The sequence below is a fragment of the Hyla sarda genome, chromosome 4 (assembly GCF_029499605.1).
Source record: "Hyla sarda isolate aHylSar1 chromosome 4, aHylSar1.hap1, whole genome shotgun sequence".
NCBI classification, from domain to species: domain Eukaryota; kingdom Metazoa; phylum Chordata; class Amphibia; order Anura; family Hylidae; genus Hyla; species Hyla sarda.
The window spans coordinates 66,248,657-66,273,199 of NC_079192.1; the positions used below are offsets into that span (position 1 = coordinate 66,248,657).

The 24,543-nt window shown below is 46.7% G+C and overlaps 1 protein-coding gene across 2 annotated transcripts in view; it reads right to left on the reverse strand.

Moving 5' to 3' along the window:
- The window catches only part of LOC130368054 (uncharacterized), a 161,183-nt gene extending 137,298 nt beyond the window's left edge, over window positions 1-23,885 (reverse strand). For both annotated transcript variants that reach the window (XR_008892280.1, XM_056571279.1), the window contains exon 1: window positions 23,753-23,885. The gene's annotated coding sequence lies outside the window, so the exon portion shown is untranslated. The remainder of the gene's footprint in view (window positions 1-23,752) is intronic.
- Window positions 23,886-24,543: the final 658 nt, after the last annotated feature.

The following is a 24,543-nucleotide window of genomic DNA, read 5'->3' on the forward strand; positions in this document are numbered from 1 at the left end:
CGAACCATGCCAGGGGTAGCGACCTGGGTGCTGCCTGCCGCAGCAAGTCCATCCCGCTTTGCGGCGGGCTCTGGTGAAAACCAGCGGCACCTTAGACTCCGCTCCCTGGTACGGTCCGAGTCATCTGCCACACAGGTCCAGCGGATCCACATCCACCGGGGTTCCTGTCTTTTGAAACGTGAGTGTTACATAAAAATTGGTCTCAGTATACAGGATTTGGTCAGTAACAGTATGATGGTAATATGTATAGTAATAATACTCCTCCCTGTATATTGGTATTATTGGTAAAATTGATCTCAGTATACAGGATTTGGTCAGTAACAGTATGATGGTAATATGTATTGTGATAATAATCCTCCTTCCTTCCTTAATTAACTAAAAGGCTCTGTCCTGTGTTTTAAAATGTTTTTTAGTTTTCATAGACGATGGGTAAGTTAGCGAGTGGGCCCTGGGGGTGGACTGGGGGGCCTTAGCCTTGAGCTGTGTAAGGGGCCCCAGCATTTCTGATGGCAGCCTTGATGGCAGGTTTTTCATGATATTTTAGCTATTTTCGTCTACTATAGTAGGTTGCACAATGAGTCATATAAAGGAAATGGTGAACACCAAACATCTACAAAGAAGTCTTTCCATACAACAATTTTTTTAGTGACACAAGATGCCTATGATACTCAACCTCCAGATACTGTATTTTTAGATGCCTGTGATTCACTGATATTCCTTCCTGCTTTATGTTTAGTGTAACCAACAATGACTTACACAGATATGTAAATCTTTACACGAACTGAAATTTACCTGCTGAATGTACATGTAATCCAGGATATAGATATGATAAAATAGCTTAGAAACAAGGAAAAGTCTGAAATAATTCTATAGGTTGTCTGTGGCTAATTGATGTAATGATAGGTGTGGGTGTGATCCTGAATTACAGCAAATTCTATTGTGTGAACCTGGCCTAAGGCTACCCCTGTGACTTTACTGGGGCCTTCCCTGGCATTGGACGGCCTTGGCTTACTAGCTGGGAGCACTGAGATGGAGAATAGATGCACTATTGACAGCAGGCTGCAAACTATCACAGAGGCCCTGGCAGCATGTAGCATGGTTGTCTAGCCGGGTCAGAACAGAAAACAGTAGAATAACCAGGGACATTCTTTTCATATTAAATACAATAATTTATCCCTATGGACTTTAAAACTCCAAATTGTATAGTGTTTGGTGTAGCACAAGGGGTTAAAAGGGGTTATCCAGGAATAGAAAAACACAGCTAATTTCTTACAAAAACAGCTCCACATCTCCAGGTTGGGTGTGGTTTTATAACTTGGCTCCAATCACTTTAATAGAACTGAGCTGCAGAACCACACCCAACCTGGAGACAGACAGGGAGCAGTTTTTGAAAGAAAGTAGCTTTGTTTTTCTATTCCTTGATAACCCCTTTAAGAATTGTGTTTAGTGTGAAAAGAATATGTATCTGTCATATCTCTTGCAGTTCTGTTAGGCTAAGTTTCCACTTGTTTTTTTTTTTCTGCTGATCGGTGGTAAGACCCCGACCATTCAGAAGATTTATTTTTTTTGGAATGACAGGGACAAGTTAAATTATTCTAAAGTTAAAGTAAATATTTTTTTTTATATAGTACTGTATAAATAATAGCAATACAATTACAAAATAATACCAGTATACAAAAAGCAAATATCACCATGCTGTTACTAAACAAATGTTACCACCTGCATTTAGTGTATACTTCTCCAGGAGTATTTTTGCACATGCACCGCAATAAATATTTTCATGTGAATTTTGTGCTATAGGATGAAGGCAGAGTACAATTCAATATAGTGAGCATTTCATATCATTGGCTTAAAGGGGTAGGGGATAAGATGTCTGATCGCGGGGGTCCCGCCGCTGGGGTCCTGCCATTGGGGAACCCCGCAATATAGCATGCAGCACCCACCTGTATCTGCTTCCGGCAGCGCTGGAGGTTTTGGCTCCCAACCACAGGAAAGGAAGGTCGTGATGTCACGACTCCGCCCCCTTGTGACATCAGGCCCCGCCCCCTCAATGCAAGTCTCCCATAGGCTTGCATTAAGGGGGCGGAGCGTGATGTCACAAGGGGGCAGAGCCGTGACGTCACAATGCTCCGGCCCCGTGATCGATAGTAATCAGACCCGGAGCGAACAAGCTCCTGGGACTGATTTTTACGGGGTGCGGCGTGCAGGACCCCCGCGATCAGACATCTTATCCCCTATCCTTTGGATAGGGGATAAGATGTCTAAGCGCCGGAGTACCCCTTTAAACATCATTATACATTGTGTACACATACATAAATTCTTGTGCAGGAAATTTTATAAGTTCTAACACGGAATGAGTCCACACATTTTGAGAATTCTTTTTGATAATATATTAATTGGTTTAATTGCTTACCATAAGGGAAAAATGAAGTTCCTCTTATAGTTCAGCTGACTTGTCTTTTTTTTTTTTTATAAGTTCCTGTAAATTTCTTTAACAATCTAAAATTAAAATCCAAACTTTGGTCACAGTCGAAAGAATGTTGTGTCACACAATAGGGAGCAAAATTTGCATATTAGAGTTTTCTTTATTTTCATGACATGAAAATTGTAGATTCACACTGAAGGCATCAAAACTATGAATTAACACTAACACTGAATGTGGAATTATATACATAACAAAAAAGTGTGAAAATATGTCATATTCTAGGCTCTAGCCACCTTTTGCTTTGATTACTGCTTTGCACACTCTTGGCATTCTCTTGATGAGCTTCAAGAGGTAGTAACCTGAAATGGTCTTCTAACAGTCTTGAAGGATTTCCCAGAGATGCTTAGCACTTGTTGGCCATTTTTGCCTTCCCTCTGCGGTCCAGCTCACCCTAAACCATCTTGATTGGGTTCAGGTCCGGTGACTGTGGAGGCCAGGTCATCTGGCGCAGCACCCCATCACTCACCTTCTTGGTCAAATAGCCCTTACACAGCCTGGAGGTGTTTGGGGTCATTGTCCTGTTGGAAAATAAATGATGGTCCAACTAAACACAAACCGGATGGAATAGCATGCCGCTGCAAGATGCTGTGGTAGACATGCTGGTTCAGTATGCCTTCAATTTTGAATAAATCCCCAACAGTGTCACCAGCAAAGCACCCCCACACCATCACACCTCCTCCTCCACACCAGCACACCTGTGAAGTGAAAACCATTTCAGGTGACTACCTCTTGAATCTCAACAAGAGAATGCCAAGAGTGTGCAAAGCAGTAATCAAAGCAAAAGGTGGCTACTTTGAAGAACCTAGAATATGACATATTTTCAGTTGTTTCACACTTTTTTGTTATGTATATAATTCCACATGTGTTAATTCATAGTTTTGATGCCTTCAGTGTGAATCTACAATTTTCATAGTCATGAAAATAAAGAAAACTCTGAATGAGAAGGTGTGTCCAAACTTTTGGGCTGTACTGTATATATTGCACAAATCAGCTACTTTTCTGCCAGTAGACCAGACAAGACATAGTAAAGAGAAAGTGTTTTTTTTAACCCCTTCAAAGTATCTAAAATGAATATAGAAATGAAACTTTTATGCAGTTGAATTTCTACTTCTATTTTGTGTACACAGCTCATATGCACAGCTACTGTGTGTGTTTCCAAGGTTATAGAATCAAGATTAAAATATTAAAAGAGGTTCGCTTTGGGGATTTGCTCTTGCTCTGGACAGTTCCTGACATGGACAGAGGTGTCAGCAGAGAGCACTGTGGTCAGACTAGAAAGAACTACACAACTTTCTGTGGAGCATACAGCAACTGATAAGTACTGGAAGGGTTAAGATTTTTAAATAGAAGTAATTTACAAATCTAAAAGGAAAAAAGGGGTGTATGTGTAGCTCACAATAATAGTACACACTGAGGTCAAGCTAGGGCATGCAACTATACCCTAATTGCACAAAAAGACAAGCCAATAGAAAAAAGTTGCCCAGACCTTCTAAGTGAGTAAATAATAGTATGGATATTAAATGAGAAATATTAAATGAATGATTGTCTGGATCGTGCTTCAATGATAATAGTATAAACAATTTAATAAAATAGGATAGTGTAGTTAGTTACTTCTCACAGGGCCCATGTGAGAAGAACATATACAATAAAAACAACCTTTAGGTAATAATGTACATGAAAATGTAAAATGACAATAATACCAAAAATTAGAATAATGTTAATGGCATAATAATATCACTGGCATATAGTGAGTGCAGCTGGTATTTAACCGCTGATATCTAGGCACCCACTGCGCAATATGTTCAACAATTTATGACAGTTTCAAATGAGTGTTACCGGTCCTTTAGGTAGCAGCCTGGGTAAAAGGCGCTGTTTTCACAGTGTGTAGATGGTGCCGGCACACTGCGTCCTCTGTGCAACGTTCCAGATGGTGTTGGTAGAGTCCAGTAAGGTCCTGGCGAGAGCGGAGGCGATTGGCGCTGGCAGGCGCCGGTGATCGCAGATCGCCGGGAGGACGTTGGCGCTGGCAGGCGCTAGAGATGGTAAGTCCTCACCGCTGGTTAGATGGAATCAGGGCCATACACTGGATACGAGGAGCTCACCTCGTGTTGTCGGCGTGTGACGTCAGCTGCTGCTGGAGCCGAGTTCGTTGCACTGGAGGTAGTTGGCAATAGTGGACCGGACTGATGTCGGACTGGATGTCCTGATGGTCTTAGTGGTTTGAAAGCGATAAACCAGCCTTGGTGGATATGCACAATATATAAAATTGATATGCCAGTGATCATGCCCAAGTGGACTAGATGCGTTTCAGGGTTATTTAATGTAACCCTTTCCTCTTGACTACTGAGGAAAGGGTTACATTAAATAACCCTGAAACGCGTCTAGTCCACTTGGGCATGATCACTGGCATATCAATTTTATATATTGTGCATATCCACCAAGGCTGGTTTATCGCTTTCAAACCACTAAGACCATCAGGACATCCAGTCCGACATCAGTCCGGTCCACTATTGCCAACTACCTCCAGTGCAACGAACTCGGCTCCAGCAGCAGCTGACGTCACACGCCGACAACACGAGGTGAGCTCCTCGTATCCAGTGTATGGCCCTGATTCCATCTAACCAGCGGTGAGGACTTACCATCTCTAGCGCCTGCCAGCGCCAACGTCCTCCCGGCGATCTGCGATCACCGGCGCCTGCCAGCGCCAATCGCCTCCGCTCTCGCCAGGACCTTACTGGACTCTACCAACACCATCTGGAACGTTGCACAGAGGACGCAGTGTGCCGGCACCATCTACACACTGTGAAAACAGCGCCTTTTACCCAGGCTGCTACCTAAAGGACCGGTAACACTCATTTGAAACTGTCATAAATTGTTGAACATATTGCGCAGTGGGTGCCTAGATATCAGCGGTTAAATACCAGCTGCACTCACTATATGCCAGTGATATTATTATGCCATTAACATTATTCTAATTTTTGGTATTATTGTCATTTTACATTTTCATGTACATTATTACCTAAAGGTTGTTTTTATTGTATATGTTCTTCTCACATGGGCCCTGTGAGAAGTAACTAACTACAGTCTATTTATCCTATTTTATTAAATTGTTTATACTATTATCATTGAAGCACGATCCAGACAATCATTCATTTAATATTTCTCATTTAATATCCATACTATTATTTACTCACTTAGAAGGTCCGGGCAACTTTTTTCTATTAATTTACAAATCTGTATAACCTTCTGGCACCAGTTGATTTGAAAGCATTTTTCCTCCGGAGCACCCTTTTAAGAGTTGGAACTGGATAAAGAGATAGCATAAATCCCCCCTAGATTAGCAAGTAGTTTAGATGAAGAAAATACATGGCCCTTCTAAATGAGGGGCGTGACCAAGTGGATCACCCACAAAATGGGACTGTCAGACCCACAATCTCCTGATCTTCCTTTTCTTCCCCTCCCCGTTACTGTACACAGGACTATGAAATAAAGAGCACTGTTATTGTATCATACCTAGGTGAGTGCATTACTCTTTTTCTTCTATGAATGCCGTAATGTTACCTTTTTATCCATGTAAGTGCACCCCTGAGATGCCGGATATAGATTTTCTTTCATGCACCACCCGCTAAATGCATCACCCACTGTCCGTGGAGTGCCAAGTTTATTTCTTCACCTGCAATGCCCTTCTTAATAAGAAGCCAAATATGAACACAAATAACAGCAAACTGTAAAAAAAAACTGAACACAAAAAAGCAACAACAACAAAGCCAATTACATCACTAACTTTGACCAAGACACTTGTGTGGTGGCCCAGCACAGCTTTTCCACCTGTTTTAGCTGCAACTCCACTCCCCTAGCCTAGGAGAAGAGGCTGATCCTTTTTCAAGTTACTTCCTGGTTATGGCCAGGAGCAAATGCCATTCTCCTTAATTCTGTCAGTTCATGAGGAGACCAAACTTTCTAGTGAGCCTAGGCACTGCTAATGTCAGGCATACCTCCTACGTATAGGCCACATATCAGTCACTATTCCTGTCTGCAAGTAAATAGTTTCTGAACTTAGCCCAAGTCCTGCTGCAAGAATATTTCAGCATTTTGCACTTCATTAAGAAGTTTAGCAAGTAGAGAGCTGAACAAGGACCTTGCTTTTGTTTCACTGGTTTCTCTTGTGGCCTCTGGTCAGACCAGTTCCAACCTGTCTGACAAGTCAAGGAGACTTCTCCTGGATATGCCTCTCCGAGGGTTGTGTAAGAGTTTTCCACAAAAGTAAGTGTAGTGAAGTCTTTAGTCGGCATTTCTACATTTTACCACGTTCACCTCCCGTGAGATCCTTGTCCAGTAGTTTTGATCATTTGGACATTAACCCCGAGGTGACATCTGACGTAAATGTAACGCTGTACATTTAAGTCACACCTGTGCAGTTTTATGAAGTATGTGCAGGAGCTTCGCTCGCTTTCTAGGCAGTGAGTGACAGCCCCCTGCCCCCCCCCTTAAAAAAAAGATGACAATAAACATATTTGGTATCACCATATGTTGAATTATTTGTACCATTATTGATCCCATACAGTGAATGGTGTAAATGCAAAACAATACTAAAGTCCAAAAAAAACATGTCAGTGTTACTGTAAAGTGCATAACATAAAAACTAAACCCCCAAAAATTTCAAGATTGTTTTCCCCAAAATATAAATTTTTTTTGAGGGGGGGATACAATAGTTTAGGGGGGTGGGGAGGGGATACCATAGTTTGGGGGGTTTATTTGCCCCTTGTATTATTGGTAATACTGGTTTTGTATATTGGAATTTCTTCAGTAACAGCATGGTGATATTTGTTTTTTGTATACTGGTATTATTTTGTAATTTTATGACTATTATTTTGAGGTATACAGTATTATTAAACTGAGTAAATAGTGTAACGCTATGTTGACTTTAACATACAGTATTTATAGTACAGTGATCCCCCGACCTACGATGGCCCCGACATATGATAATTTCAACATACGATCATAGCCTCTCAGAGGCCATCGCATGTTGAAGGCAGCATCAACATACCATGCTTTTGTATGTCAGGGCCATCGCAAAAACGGCTATCCGGAAGAGCAGACTGCTTCAGCTGATGCCAGATAGTCGTTTAAGGTGCCCTGTGTGCTGCGGTGATGACTACTCACCTGTCCCCGGCGCTCCGGACCGTCCTCTTCAGGATACCCTGCATTGCCGTCGCTCTCCTTCGTCGTCATCATGTCGCCGCGCACGCCGTCCCGTCATCCAATAGGAGCGGCGTGTGCAGTGACGTGAGCGATGATCCCAGGCAGCAGTGATGATCCGGAGCGGCGGGGACACCCGGGGACGCGGCGACAGCGATGGGGAGACCACATTCAGGGCAGCGGTGACGGTCTGGAGCGGCGGGGAAAAGTGAGTATAGCTTCCTATACTTATCATTGCACGGATCCCTCAACATACGATGGTTTCAACTAATGATGGTTCATTTGGAATGAATTACCATCGTATGTTGAGGGATCACTGTATTTGAAAAAAAAAATCATACTGAATACAAGCAAACCCCTTTGGGAGCATGTTGATGTATATCCCCAGTGTAGGACACTTGAATAGTGTGAACATAGCCTTATGTACTCTAATGCCTCTTCTTTACAACCAATACATTAGATTGTAGTCACTTCAACAACCTGCAGTTATAGAGCTTTCCAAATATCATCATTCATGGCTGACTGACACCTAGCTTGATGGAATCTGATAAAACAAGTTGTTGATAAATACTTTTCACTGTATTAATGTCTTTCGAGGAATTACCACTTGATCTAAACCACTTAACCCCTCCTAGAAATAAGAGGAAGATTACACCACTCATGATTCATTGCTTTATACTCCCATGATTTTCCCATCTCCTGCCTTCTTTCAATTGGCCTTTAGTTCAGGTTGTGCAACATCCAGATTAGACAATTTGTGGTTCTGCCTTGTCTGAAATCTCAACATACCTCATGCAACACGCATTTCAAGAACTTGGTCACTTAAGTCGAGATTCCAACTTTTGGAGCTCCTAATCTACTTGTCTCTCTTTACTATATCCCCCCCCCCCCTGCTCCCCTAAAAAAAAGGATCAGCCAATCTCTGTGTGAAGCAGGACACCACCATGGCCAGTGACTCGCTGAGTGGGGCCGTTCCTGGTGAGACGATGTGCCAATAGGAACCAAGAATAAGGGGAAATGAATGGGGCCTGGGATTCCTGAAATGCACCCAGCCATATTACAAAAATGTTTTCTGTCCCTGGGCAATCGTTTTAAGTCCATTATGGCTTTATAATGTTTGCCTGTTCTTACAAAATAAAGTGAAACTACATCTAGTGCACTCTGCAGAATTTCAGTTGTTTCTTCATGCATGTCCTCCCCTCACTAATACCTGTCTATGACTGCCTAATAAACATATACATACATATACACTGAACACTGACTGCATTAGAAACACTTAATAACTTGTTGGTTCCCTTTTTTTTGGATGATCACAGTTTGCAGGGAAAAGATTCCAGGAGGTGAAGAACATCCTTCATACTTAAAGGGGTACTCCGCTCCTAGACATCTTATCCCCTATCCAAAGGATAGGGGATAAGATGTCTGATCGTTGGCTGCAGCACCCCAGACATCCAGACCCCAGAGATGGCTGCAGCACCCCAGACATCCGGTGTACAGAACGAACTTCGCTCCACACCGGATGACTGGCGATGTGGGGCGGAGGTTCGTGAGGTCATGATCATGCCCTGCCACGCCCCCTCAATGCAAGTCTATGGGAGGGGACATGACGACCATCACGCCCCCTCCCATAAACTTGCATTGAGGGGGCAAGGTTGTGACATCACCAGCAGGGCGTGTCGATGACTTCACAAGCCTCTGGCGCTCGCTCCCGCCGCTGTCTTCCTCCTCAATGCGCCTGCACAGAGCAGCACGCAATCAGGTTAGTTTTCAATACTAGGTGCAGAGAGGAAGTGCGCTCTCTGCACCCAGCACTGTGCAGGCAGACTAAGGAGGAAGACGAGGGTGGGAGCAAGCGCTCGCTGGATGACACACAGCAACAAGGACGTTAGATTAGCTGAAGGGCACATGCGCTGGGACCTGTGTGTCAATCACACAGCGGTCCCAGTGCTGACATACTGGGAAGGTGTGGGAATGGGCGTGGTGGCGGCGGCGGGGCATCCGTACCTCGCACCACGCCAATCTGACCGTCAGTGGCTTTGATTAAAACATTTTTTGGCATCATACAAGCCTGCAAATATCAGGTAAAAACATTGCTATAGACACCACCTGCACACAGTTCAAAGGCTGCGTGCAGGTTATTGCACCAAGATTTCATGACAGTTGCGCTTTAACCCCTTAACGACGCAGGATGTATATTTACTTGCGCATCCGAGTAGGCACTTTCTTGTGGAGGCAATAGTCAAGGAGGTCCCCGATAACTCTGCTCTCCTCCTGAAGCGTCTTCCAGGTAGACAAATCTTCAGAGGCCTTGGGAGATTCAGGTCCGTCACCCGCCTGGGTAGTTAGAGCATTCTGGCTCACGAACCTTCGGTAGAAGGGAGGCATTTCTACATCTTCGCACACATCTTCAGCAGGAGGTGCTTCTCCCGGGGCCATGCGAGAAAGTACATCCGCGTTGACATTGGTTTTTCCGCTGCGGTACTTGATGTTAAAGTCATAGTTGGCCAACCGAGAGGCCCAACGCTGTTCAAGAGCTCCCAACTTAGCAGTGTTCAAATGGGCCAAGGGGTTGTTATCAGTGTAGACCGTGAAGGGAGTAGCAGCCAGATAGTCTTTAAACTTCTCAGTAAAAGCCCAAACCAGGGCCAGGAGTTCCAGCTTGAAGGAGCTGTAGTTAGCATCATTCTTCTCAGCACCTCGAAGATGCCGGTTGGCATAGGCAATCACCCTCTCCTTGCCATCTTGCATTTGAGATAAGACCGACCCCAGACCTTCAAAGCTAGCGTCTGTGTATAAGCGGAACGGCAGGCTGTAGTCAGGATATGCCAATATGGGGGGTTCCGTGAGGAGGTACGTCAGGGCTCGGAAGGCATCCTCTTGTTCTTCAGCCCACTGGATGGGAAGCCTCCCATTGTAATTATCCTGGGCAGTCCCTCTCAGTAATTCGGTCAAGGGTCCGGCAATTTGAGCAAAATGAGGGATGAAACGCCGGTAATATCCAGCAAACCCCAGGAAACTTCGGACGTCTCGCACCGTCCTGGGTGTAGGCCACTCTTTCACAGCACTCACTTTGTCTGGATCAGGCTGGACTCCTGGAGCACTGACGACATGTCCTAAGTAGTGCACTTGAGGCTTTAGTAAGTGACATTTGGAAGGCTTAACCTTGAGTCCATGTCGGATAAGAACTTGGAAAACTTCTTTCAGGTGATCCAGGTGTTCCTGATACCCTGTTTCCCCGAAAATACACCCTACCCCGAAAATAAGCCCTAGCTGGATTATCGGGGTGGGCTGCAATATAAGCCCTGCCCCGAAAATAAGACCTAGGCCAGGGGTACTCAACTTGCAGCCATCGCTCCAAGAGCGCTTGGTAATCTTGATTTTTCACCCCGGGTCGGGCACGGCACCAAATAACTGTCTCTGTCTGTGGCTGTAGGCTAATGGCTCGGATATCTTGAGTCCTTACTCGGCAGATTTCTCCATGATGATTCACGAACTTCTGTTCTGCTTGAAGGGTTTTGAGGTGGTGTTGGGCAGCTCGCCGGCCTGGGGGTGACAAGTGAGGGAGAGATGCATGCAGTGCACAGACAATATCATCAAAACAGTGCCTCATAATATTCATGCCTAAAATGAAATCGGCCGCTCCCTCATCTCTGACATTTGTGACAATCACCCCTTGCCTTCCTAACACATGTTTTCCCACCTTCCTAACACATGTTTTCCCTGCAATTACTCTGAAGTCCGCTTCCTGAGGGTCACACAACCTTTCTGGGCCCCAGTACTTATAGAAAACCTCCTGTGGGATAGTGGATGCCTGAGACCCCGTATCTATCAGAGCTTGTAACGGGACACCTTCAATCATCACCTGTACATAGGGGCAAGCAGCTACATACATAGATAGTCCTTTCTTGTCGCTGGTTGATTCTGGACCTTCAATCTCTACTCCTGGGGTGCGGTCCTCGACCCCAGGGGACGCCCGTTTAAAGCCCAGCATTGGCTCTTCCAGTGTCCATTCTTGTTACAATAACTGCAAACAGGTCTTTGGCTTCCAGGTGGTCTCACAGGAGGAACACTAGGTGGTGTGACAGGGCGAGGGTCAGCCTTCTTAGGTGATGGTGTTGCAGATCTGGAAGGGTTTGGCCATACTGCCATTTATTTGAAAGTCTTGGCTAACTGTTTAATGTCTTGTAAGTAAGTTGTCCAAGGGCTAGGATTAGATGTTGGTGGGGCAGATTGAGAAGGGACAGGCGGTTGGGGCGAAGGACCCTGACAATCTGTAGTAGGGACACAAATTTCTTCTGTCTGAGGCCCCGATTCTATTACTTTCACTGCTAGTCTCTTAAAGGCTGGGAAGGCCATGTCGGGATTCTGTACGGCCAGCATCCTAAGTTGGGCCTTGTCCCATTTGTTTAGCGCCCCCTCTATAAAATGGTCCATCAGTACTCGATTGCCCTGATCGGGCGTGATGCCGTCCAACTTCTGTACTGCCTCTAATAAGCTCTGCAAAGCCACTGCATATGCTCGGAGGGTCTCACCTGGCTTCTGGCATCATTCCTAGAGTCGGAGGCGTACCTCTGAGGGGGAGTGAGATTCAAACACTTGAGAAAGTCCTTCAAAAATCTGTCCCACTTATCGGCCACTGGCCAGGTGCGAAGTTCTTCCAAGGCGGGTCCCTGGAGTTGTCCCAGAAGCAGTTGTACTTGTTGATGAGGGGGAAGTGCATAAAATGCAAAGAGGCTGTAGAATTTCTCTTTAACGTCTCTGGGGGAGATTTATCAAAACCTGTGGAGAGGCAAAGTTGACCAGTTTCCCATAGCAACCAATCAGATCGCTTCTTTAATTTTTCACAGGCCTTGTTTAGAATGAAAGAAGCAATCTGATTGGTTGCTATGGGCAACTGGTCAACTTTGGCTCTCCACAGGTTTTGATAAATTTCCCCCTCTTAGTGTAAAAGGGTCACCATTGTAGGTGGGAAGTACAGGATTCCCCAAGAAGACAGGTGCAGCAACTGGGGCTCCCAACACATAGGGAGAGACTTAGGGTGGACTGGTTGGTTCCTGTTCTGCCGGTGTTGGAGGTCTTGCCGGCATCACAGGCAGGGCATGCCCTTGGGAGATCGAGAGTGCTGGTGAGGGTGACAATATTCTTCTAGCTGAGGGTGGAGACCCTGTTGGCTGGAGCATCGCCCCCTTGCTGTTCAGGTGGGGACTGTGGGACTGCAGGTTCCGACATTTTCGTATTTGTTGCACTGGCCCTTTAAATAGACCTTGGATTCCTAGGTCCCAGTGAAATACGCAATTGTTCTTTAATCTGGAACTTGAGAGCGTAGATTTCAAACTTGAGAGCGGTGACCTGAAACTCAACAGCTTTTAATTGGAATTTGAGTGCGTTGATCGGCAGCTGGAGCGATTCTATGCAGGACTTCAATTCGGTAATCTGATGTCTCAGAGTCCAGTACTGCTCCGGTTCTTCACAGCTTCTAGCCTCTGTTGGCGCACTCTGCGCCTTTTCCCGTGCTGGGCTGTCTTTCTTTGCTGGTTTCTGGCCCTAGGCTCCGACAAAATGGCCACCGCGGCACCGAGGGCTTCGGTGGGCGGGGTCTCTGGATCACGTGCGCTGGTATGTCCCGCGCTGACTTGTAACTCTGCAGTACTGTTCGCCTCCCCCCTTACTTTACATGCGCACTTCCTCCACACAGCACCGTGCACGCAACCCCTTACTCCGGAGTATAAGTCACAGTACATTAATAAAGTTCACTTCTTAGGGGGGAGTACACTTTCACTAGTGGCAAAGGTAGGCACACACCAGAATCCTGTTCGTGCAATGCCAAAAAGGCTTTGTGGTAGCCCTTGGGGGGTGTATGGTAGGGATGGTATGGTGTGGATATATGAGGGGTTAATATTAACCCTGTCACTCGTGATGCCAGGGGGAGGGCTGGTATGCTGAATCTATGTTCCGGCCTATCGCCGCCCTTCCCAGAAGCGATAGGTGCAATGAAATGACTGAAGGTCCACAAGCAGATTTAACTTGAACTTGAATAACTTTACTGCAGTGCTTGCAATATCCAATGCGTAGTAACAGTCTCATATAACAGTTCTTAGGTTGCTTAGCGACTGGAAGAAGTTGCGGACCTTGCATTAAACTTATAGTCTCTGAATTTAGGGATTGATGTGCAGATCCGTCTTGATTTAGGGGAAATATTGGGTCCGGGGATACTGCAGAGTGCTTAGGAGATGACACACTCTATAATTTAGATCATTCAGCCGCAAGGCTCAGGCCTAACTCACTGCGATTACTGCGATATAGGTCTTCTTTCATCAAGAGCCAGGAGAAAGAGAGCGAGAAGATGGCCGCCGCTCCCTTATGTGGGCAGGGGGCGTGGCGATTCTGATTGGTGCAATTCACCAGTACATGGAAGAACCGGGGCGCGCATGGCTGCAGCAGGAGGCGAGTGCTCTGGTCCAGAGGCAGAGACCGGAGCGCCCGTCATGACAGTATCCCCCCCCCCCTTTGGCCTCCCCCTCTTTTTGGTACCCTGGAATTTGAGGATGAGACTGCGGTCCAGGATGTTCTCCTCTGGCTCCCAAGATCTTTCTTCGGGACCGCAGCCCTCCCAGTCGACCAAAAAAAATGTTCTCCCTCGGACAAACTTAGAAGCCAAGATCTCCCTCACGGAGAAGATGTCCGAAGTCCTGGTCACTGGAGCAGGGGAATTGTCCTTAGGGGAGAAGCGATTAAAAACTGCCAGTTTCAAGAGGGAAACATGGAAGCAATTAGGAATTCTTAGAGTGGAGGGGAGATGAAGCTGGAAGCAAACAGGATTAATTCTCCTCTTGACTTTATAGGGTCCCAGAAAACGGGGGCCCAATTTATAACTGGCTACCCTGAAACAAATGTATTTTGAGGAAAGCCAGACTTTATCCCTGGGAGCATAGAGAGGAGGAACCCGACGTCTCTTATCGGCCTGGATTTTCATGCGGGAGGAGGCCAATAAGAGGGAGTGACACGTCTCACGCCAGATGGAAGCAAAATCTTGTACCAGATCATCCACCGCAGGTACTCCAGAAGTAGTATAGATGGGCAGGGGTGGCAACAGGTGACGACCAAACACCACGAAGAACGGTGACTTATTAGAAGCAGAAAAGTCCTTGTGGTTGTAGGAGAACTCCGCCCAGGGAAGAAGGTCGACCCAATCATCATGTCCGGAGGAGACAAAATGTCGGAGGTAATCTACCAGGATTTGGTTAATCCTCTCTACTTGGCCGTTGGGCTGGGGATGATAGGAGGATGAAAAGTCCAACTTGATCCTTAGTTGTCCACAGAGGGCCCTCCAGAATTTAGAAACAAATTGTACCCCCCTGTTGGACATTATGTGAGAAGGCAGTCCATGCAGGCGGAAAATGTGGCGTAGAAATAGTTTAGCCAGCAATGGTGCAGAAGGTAGAGAGCTCAAAGCGATCCACGACCACCCAGAGAACAGTTCTACTGTGGGATGGAGGCAGATCCGTCACAAAGTCCATAGCGATATGGGACCAGGGAGATTCAGGAACTGGAAGGGGTTGAAGCAACCCTGCCGGCTTTTGGCGAGGGGTCTTGTCTCGGGCACAGACAGAGCAAGCCTTGACGAAATCAGCCACATCTTTTTCCATAGAAGGCCACCAGTATCTTCTGGAGATCAACTGCATAGTCTTACGGATTCCTGGATGGCCAGCAACCAAGGATGAATGTCTCCATTAAAGTACTCTCAAATGGAGACGAGGGGCAACAAAGGTCTTTCCTGGAGGGAGATTTTGCAAGTCCACAGGAGCCACAGTGACCAACCGCTCAGGAGGTAAGATGTGCTGGGGCTTGACCTTTTCTCCAGTGATATCTGAGGAGCGAGAAAGTGCATCGGCTCTGATGTTCTTGCTCGCAGGTAGAAAATGGATCAGGAAATCAAACCTGGCAAAAAATAGAGACCAGCGAGCTTGACGGGGGTTCAGTCTCTGAGCCGACTGGAGGTAGGATAGGTTTTTATGGTCCGTAAAAATGTTCACGGGGTGTAGAGATCCTTCAAGTAAGTGTCTCCACTCCTCCAAAGCCAACTTAATGGCCAGTAGTTCTCTGTCTCCTATGGAATAATTTCTCTCAGAGGAAGAGAAAGTTTTAGAGAAAAAAACCACAGGAAACCAACTTGCCCTTCTCAGTCTTCTGCGTGAGCACAGCTCCGGCGCCCACGGAGGAGGCGTCTATCTCCAGGTAGAAAGGTTTGGAGGGATCGGGCCTGGACAGGACTGGAGCAGAGGCAAAGGCAGATTTGAGAGTGCAAAAGGCCTCCTCAGCCTGTGGAGGCCAAGTCTTAGGGTTAGCTCCCTTTTTGGTCAAAGCCACGATAGGTGCCACAAGGGTAGAGTAATGTGGTATGAATTGTCTGTAGTAGTTTGAGAATCCAAGAAATCGCTGTATGGCGCTTAGGCCAGAGGGACGAGGCCAGTCCAGGACTGCGGAAAGCTTGGCAGGATCCATCTGTAGTCCCTTGGCAGAAATGATGTACCCCAGGAAGGGGAGACTAGTACGATCAGACAGGCACTTTTCAAATTTAGAATAAAGACGATTCTTCCTAAGACGGGAAAGTACAAGGCGAACCTGAGTACGGTGTTGATCCAGATCAGAGGAGAATATTAGGATATCATCAAGGTAAACTACCACACAAGTATAGAGCAGGTCTCTGAAGATGTCGTTCACGAACTCCTGGAAGACGGCTGGTGCATTACAGAGTCCGAAAGGCATGAGTAGATACTCAAAATGACCATCTCGGGTATTGAAAGCAGTCTTCCATTCATCACCCTCTCGTATCCGAATGAGGTTGTAGGCCCCTCTAAGATCCAACTTAGTAAAGAACTTGGCACCTTGCAGACGGTCAAAGAGTTCTGCAATCAGGGGAAGAGGGTAACGGTTCTTGATAGTGATGCTATTGAGTCGCCGATAGTCTATGCACGGCCGAAGAGTACCGTCCTTTTTAGTAACGAAGAAGAATCCTGCTCCGGCAGAGGAAGAAGACTTTCTTATGAATCCTCTCTGTAGGTTCTCTCGTATATAGTCGGACATGGCAAGAGTCTCAAGAGGTGAGAGAGGATAAATTCTGCCACGGTGTGGAGTAGAACCGGGTATGAGGTCGATCGGACAATCATAGGGTCTGTGAGGGGGAAGGACCTCGGCTTGTTTCTTGCAGAAGACATCCGCAAAGGAGTGGTATGGCTCAGGCAGGCCAGGAGGCAGAGAAACTTGCGGGTCCCATTTGACAAGTTCAGACTTGAGACAACGGTCAGAACAGGAGGAACCCCAACGCAAGATCTCCCCGGTGGACCAATTCAGGACAGGAGAATGACGTTGAAGCTACGGCAGGCCCAGGAGGAGTTCGGAAGAGCAGAAGGGAAGGACAAAGAACTCCAAAGTCTCAGTATGAAATATCCCAATGCCCATCTGCAGAGGCTGGGTGCGGTACTGCACCGTGGCAGAGAGTCTCTCTCCGTTAACAGTAGAGATGAAGAGCGGCTTGGGTAGACGGACTATTGGAATACGGTACTTGTCTACCAAGGAGGCGTGGATGAAGTTGCCAGCTGAACCGGAATCCAAGAAGGCGGCAGCGGAGAAAGAGGACTTGGAAGAGAGGGACAACTGCATGGGTATGATGAGGCATGGAGAGGAAGAGTCCACACCTAGCAGCGCCTCTCCCACGTTTATTAGGTGCGAGCGTTTCCCGAACGCGGTGGACGTAGAGGACAATCTCTAAGGAAGTGCTCGGTACTGGCACAGTAAAGACACAGGTTCTTGTCTCTGCGACGGCTTCGTTCTTGCGGAGTCAGGCGTGACCGATCCACCTGCATGGCTTCCACTGCAGGAGGCCCAGTAACGGGTTGAGTTGGATGCAGAAAAACAGGAGCCAGATGAGGGTTGCGTCTAGGACAAGCCTTTTCCTTTTCCAGGAGGAGTTCTTCATGTCTCTCGGTGAAACGCTTGTCTATCCTAGTGGCCAGCAAGATGAGATCACTAAGGGTGGAAGGTAGCTCACGTGCAGCTAGAACGTCCTTAATCTCGCTGTTAAGTCCCTTCTTGAAGGTGGCACAGAGGGCTTCATTGTTCCAGTTCAATTCAGAAGCTAGGGTGCGGAACTGAATGGCATAGTCAGCCACGGTAGAACTTCCTTGGGTCAAGTTTAATAAGGCAGTCTCTGCGGAGGTAACCCGGGCAGGTTCCTCAAAAACATTCCTGAACTCTTGGCAGAAGCTCTGGACGGAAGAGGTGGCTGGATCGGCGCGGTCCCATAGCGGAGTAGCCCAGGCCAGGGCCTTCCCGGACAGCAAACTGAGGATAAAGGCTACCTTGGCTCGCTCAGAAGGAAATTGGTTGGACAGTAGCTCGAGGTGTAGAGAGCACTGCGACAGGAACCCACAGCATTGCTTCGGACCTCCGTCATACTTGTCAGGCAGGGACAAACGGATTCTGGAACCGGTGGTTACAGCAGGCGGAGGTGAAGTAGCAGATGCAGACAGAGGGGCTGGCTGTTGCTGGGAAGGCAGAAGCTGCTGCATCATAGCGGTCAGTTGAGCCAGCTGTTGACCCTGCTGGGCCACAATGGAGGTGAGGTCTACTAGGTTTGGCAGGGGAACATCAGCGGGATCCATGGCCGGATCTTACTGTCACGAACCGGCAGGACAGGTAGTGGATCCTCTAGACCAGAGAGGCGATGGCACGGGTCGTACTGAGGGATCGGTTCTAAGCAGTTACTGGTCTTTACCAGAGTCGGCCGCAAAGCGGGATGGACTTGCTGCGGCGGTAACTACCAGGTCGTGTCCCCCAGTAACAACTCAACCTCTCTGGCAGCTGATATGGCGTGGTACACAGGGAGCAGGCAAGAGCATATTCGGACGTAGCAGAGGTCAGGGCAGGCGGCAAGGGTTCAAAGGCGATTAGACGGTAGCAACGGGTTCAGCAACAGGCAAGGCAATACTAGGCTACAGGGAACACTTTCTCAGAGGCACAAGGGCACAAAGATCCGGCAAGGGTAGGAAGGGGCAGGGTACTTTTATAATTTGGCCCTTAATTAACCATTTGGGCCAGGCACCAATCATTGGTGCGCTGGCCCTTTAAACTTAACATAGCTCGCGCGCGCCCCAGAGAGCAGGGATGCGTGGCCGGTGTACACAGGAGCGGGGAGAGGTAAATGAGACTGGGATGCGGATCGCGTGCGGGGACGAGCCGCGACACGACCCGCATCCCCGCTGGAGACCACAGGGACACTGCGCCCCCGGTCAGGGTGAAGAATCGGGGCGCGCACAGCTGCAGCAGGTGGCGAGCGCTTCAGTCCAGAGGCAGAGACCGGAACGCTTGTCATGACATAATCCTATAGGCCTACTGTGCAAATTCACTTGTACGCACAGGATATATAACCAATAAGGATGAATAGGCTATTTGTGTTATCTGCAAGTGCTGGGCTCCAAACTAACCCTCCTTAAGGGCTCATCTTCTGCTGGACCTTTGGGGCATTCTTATTGTAGAACTCCATTATTAATGGATAATCCTCTGGCTCTCTAGTAGGCCAGTCTGAGCCTGCATTATAAAATCTTCCAGGATAAATGAAATACTAGCCTTCTAAGTATAGCTCTAAAATCATATGGTGTCACTATCCTGCTCATTGTTGGGTATTGTGAGAAACAGGGGACTCCCCAGCATCTACGTCAACTCATACTTCCTTCTGCTGTGATTTCTTAGAGTGGGTGACTCACTTCTTTAGCAGCACCTATCTCCACTTTAATAGCTAATATATCTAGAAATATTCCCATCTAACAGGTTAGGTGAGCCAACAAGACTGATCCCTTACAATGAAAATACTATTCTGTTTACCTATTATAACATGTGTTTTTTTCCCTTCTATATTCTGTTTCGTATTGATTAACAAATACCAGTCATAAAATGCTACAAATGTAATGCTTCATACTATAATGTTTTTTTTCTGTTCCTCATCCATAAATACAGCATTGTGCTGCTTTGTAAAGTAATAAAAAATAGCTCATGTATAAAATATCCCAACGACTGATGGGAAGAGTTCTAACCACTGTTACCCGTCGATATTTAGATTCACTCTGGTGAATGGTTGAACCACTTTGTCTCCAGTGGGCTGTTTCCCTATGGTTGGCACAGAATAACCAATGCCCATCTAGACTGCTGTGATTTACAAACTAGGACGAGAAAGGGAAAATAAAAAGGAGGCACCTTCTTATGACTATAAACCTTAAAGGGATACTCCGCCCCTAGACATCTTATCCCCTATCTAAAGGATATAAGATATTATAAATCTCCCTGCTGCACCCGGCATTCATTTAGAGCGTCGGGTGCAGCGCCGGATACTCGTGTCATGGCCATGCCCCACTTGTGACATCATGGCCACGCCCTCTCATTGCAAGTCTATGGGAGGGGGTGTGACGGCCATCACGCCCCTCCCATAGACTTGCATTGAGCGGGCATGGCCATGATGTCATGAGCGGGGCACAGCTGTGAGGTCACGAGCCTCCGTCCTGCATCGCCAGTAATCCGGCACGGAGCTAAGTGCGCTCTGTGTACCGGATGTATGGGGTGCCACAGCCGAAATGTATAGGGCATAAGAGGTCTAGGGGCGGAGTACCCCTTTAACATACAGTAACCACACAAACAACTGTTTCTTTGATGGGTGGGGGTGGGCCACAGCTTTAATAAATTATTTATTAAATATATACAAATGTAAACATGGGCACACAGTGTTATGCACCCGTACTCCCAGGGTGCAAGTCTGCCTACGTGCCCACAGGGAGCAAGGAAAAACAGAGGGTAATATACCTTATGATAAACTGTGATTGGCCTAGAATTAAAATTCCTGATAGGCCACTGTACATGGGACACTTTTAAGTAGGGGGATAGGGGGGAGAACACAGCAGTCTGAGGCACTTTACTTAACCACTGAAGTGTCCAGCATGTGTGTCTCAGTGGACATTGGCATTGTCCTTTCCTAGCACCTAGGGATGAATGAATCAAATCTGATGAATCCGAATTTGTTATGAATTTCAGAAAAAATTTAATTCACAGCGAATGCGAATATCGCAGCGATTCGATCGCGCGAATCCCTTCATTAAACTCCATTTAGTGAGGTCCAGGCTCCAGGACATCTAAAATGGCAGATCCACATGTGAGGGCATGGGGCAAGGAATCCTGGGAAGTGGGAACAAGGGTAGGTTGGATGACCCTGAATCATATGCAGCATGCAGCCTATTAGCAGCTAGTCACCCCTGTGATGTCACAGCCCTATATAATCAGCAGCAATCTTGCAGCCAGTCACTTCAGCCTTATATTGCAAAGAGAGAGAGAGGGACAGAGAGCAGTGTGTACAACAACTGAAAAGCTAATAGTAGCCAGCCAGTTGGGGTGAGCAGAGCACTAAAAGCATATAGTCCTCTATTAAGTGTAACCTGTGTGTACATCTAAGTGGTGTATCATTTTGTTCCTGTGAAAGTCTGAAAGGGTTATTCCGCTGCTCAGCATTTGTAACAAACAAACAGCCATCACGCCCCCTCCCATAGACTTGCATTGAGGGGGCAGGGTGTGACATCATGAGGGGGAGGGGCTATGACGTCACAAACTTCTGACGCCGGCTCCAGCGTTCGGAGCAGTTTGTTCCAAATGCTGAGCAGCAGAGTACCCCTTTAAGGTTCTAGATACTGTGAAAGGCCAGGCAAAAGTACACACCTTCTGGTGTTGTAGACAAATACTGTTTTAACTGTAGTGGAGTGCATTGTCCTCCCCTCTAAAGTGCATATCACATACGTACATCTAAGTGGTGTACTATTTTGTTCCTGTTAAAGTCTTAAGGGCCTAGATACTGTGAAAGGCCAGCCAAAAGTACACACCTGCTGGCGTTGTAGACAAATACTGTTTTAAGCATACTGGAGTGCATTGTCCTCCCCTCATAAGTGCATACCACTGTCAGGCATGCCCTGTCAGGCAGAGTCCCTCCATGTCCCCAGGACCCCCTTACAGTGTAACCCCTATTGTATATATGTTTGTATTACTAGTGTACTGTTGCTTTAAATATCATACCCAGGAAGCACTAGTGACCAGGTGATCCCCCAAATGACCTATGGGATCCTTGCTAAGCTCCCCTATAAAAACCAGGGGAGGGGCTGCAATCTGTCTCTTGGAGCTCTTAGCTCTCTTGGAGCTCTTAGCTCTTAGCTCTTGTTTCTAAGGTCCAGTTCAGTCAAGACATCTCAGAGTGTGTCCAGAGCATTGGAGGCCTCAAGAATAAAGTCTGCAGCTACAAAGTAAGCTCAAGTAAGCTCAAAGTCATCTTCATGTCAGTTGTCAAGTGAGCCAAGTCAAGTATTTTATATAGTCACTGTGGCCTGCACTAAAGTGTCTCTACATACTGCAAGTCCCAGCAAGCCTGCAAGGTCCCCCTGTGTCACTGGTCACCTCCTTGGGATATTGGCTGTACTGCATAGACTGTATCACCTGTCTACCCTCAGTAAAGCTACCGTTGTCCGTAACTTGGCATCTGTGTCTTCATTGCCCCTGTGCCTAGCCCAGGACCAGCAGTATTACGTTCGGGTGGTTAAGGCTAAACCACGCCCTGATGTCACAACAAGAAGGGGTTAATAACATATGCCCCCAGGGTTACAACATCTGCCCTGCATTACACCCCGCTATATCACACCACATAACCACATCTAAGTGGTGTACTATTTTATTCCTGTTAAAGTGTTAAGGGCCTAGTTATTGTGAAAGGTCAGGCAAAAGTACACACCTGCTGGTGTTGTACACAAATACTGTTTTAAGCGTAGTTGAGCATATTGTACTCCTATTACATACGTACTAAGTATGTCAGGAAGAGAAGTGCCAAGACGTGCACAGAGGAGTGCAGAGGCCTAAGTTCATCAGGCAGAGGTCGCAGCAGACTAGGGGTGAACAGGAGTCGCAGTGAGAGGCCTGAGCTCCCGGTATCAGCTAGCGGTCGTGTTATCGATTGGTTATGCCGTCATTGATTGGTTAAGACGGTCATCCACTTCATCACAAGTGACATCTGACACCTCCAGTCAACAGTCGGTGGGTTTCTCAGACACAACCCTCAGTTGGCATGGCCCGGGAGCAGTCCGTGTCCTCCCATTGCCACTGTCCTATGCTGTTCCCTCCCGCACAGAAGTATCTTATGCTGTGGGTTCAGCTCCACTTTTTAGTGAGGACGATATACTAGAGGACAGTCAACAGCTACTGCCCAGCCAAGAAGTGGAGGAGACATCCGCCACTTCCCCAGCTAGGCGGGCAAGGAGTGATGAGGAGAGTGGCGTGGGAGGCGGTGTTGCGAGCATTCAGGTTCCTGAAGCAGACACTGTTAAGGAACATGAGGAGGATATCAGTGACGTGCAGACACAACTCGATGATGATGAAGCCAATCGCACTTGGTACGCCCAGCTGTGATTGGCTGCAACCATCCGGCCAATCCCCACTCTGGGCGGAAAATATGAATGAGTAATGTTCTATTCACATAACTTACCGGAGTATAGTGCAGAGATGTGAGCGCGGTATAGAGCAGCATCTCTGCTATATTATGGACAATCGCATCGGGCGATCTGTCAATTAGCACAGGTACTACTAATCCCATCATTGAACAGTCTGTTCCATGCTGGGAGTAGTAGTACTACCTAAAAAATTTCAACAAACACACACACACACTTTATTAAAAAAAAAAAAAAAAATTTCATTATAAAAAATATAAATTTTGTTAAAAAACGTTTTCCCCCATCACTACTGCATCCTTTTTTTTTACTTTTTTTTGGTACCCATCAAATTTTGTGAGGGGCGAAAAATGCAGGAAATTGCACTGGCGTTTTTTCAGGCTTTTTTCTTGCGTTTTTTTTTTTGTTTTTTTTTCAAAAACTAAAAAACCCAGGACAAAAAAACAAGTAGAAACTTAGACATGTTCTGTTGCTCTGCCATCTCCCCTCCTGCCCCCCCCCCCCCCCCACCCCCATTCTTATTCTTATCAGAGACTGTGTGAGTACTTACAGGGGGGGCTGCAGTCACTTAATGTAGGATCAGGGAGTCCAGGAAGGGGTTCATCTTCTCTCTCACTATGGGGGAGATTTATCAAAAGCTGTACAGAGGAAAAGTTGCTGAGTTGCCCATAGCAACCAATCAGATCGCTTCTTTCATTTTTTTTGGAGAGGCCTCTGAAGAATCGATCTGATTGGTTGCTATGGGCAACTCAGCAACTTTTCCTCTGGACAGGTTTTGATAAATCTCTCCCTACTGTGCTGAGCTCTGTGCAGGCAGATGACAGGCCTGTGTGTGAGGGAGAAGTCTCCACCAATCACAGCTCAGCTAGCAGACGTCTCCACCAATCACAGCTCAGCTGGCAAGGTGAGTGGGCGGGGTAATATCTCTCCTCTCCCTCACAGCGCAGAGGGCTTAGATAAATAATGGCCATTGCATTGCCGGTATTTTAATGTAATTCATACCGGCAGGGAGTCCAAAATACTGGCTGTGCAGGTAAGATACCGGCCTGCACAAAAAGTTGGTTGGTTGCAAATTTTCACTTAAACAAGCCTTGTGCAAATGTATGTCACTTTTCTATGTCATGCCATTATACATTGTCCCCTGAGTATTAGACTTAGTAATAATGCAATAAGACACAATAATATCTGGTAAAAAAAAAAATATATATATATATATATGTTTATAATTAAACAAATATCTGAAAATGTAAGATTTTCTGAGGTTGTAGAACAGTGATGTCATCTCTGTGGAGAGGCTGGAGGGCGCTGTATCTTCAAATGTTGTCAGATTGGATCACAGAG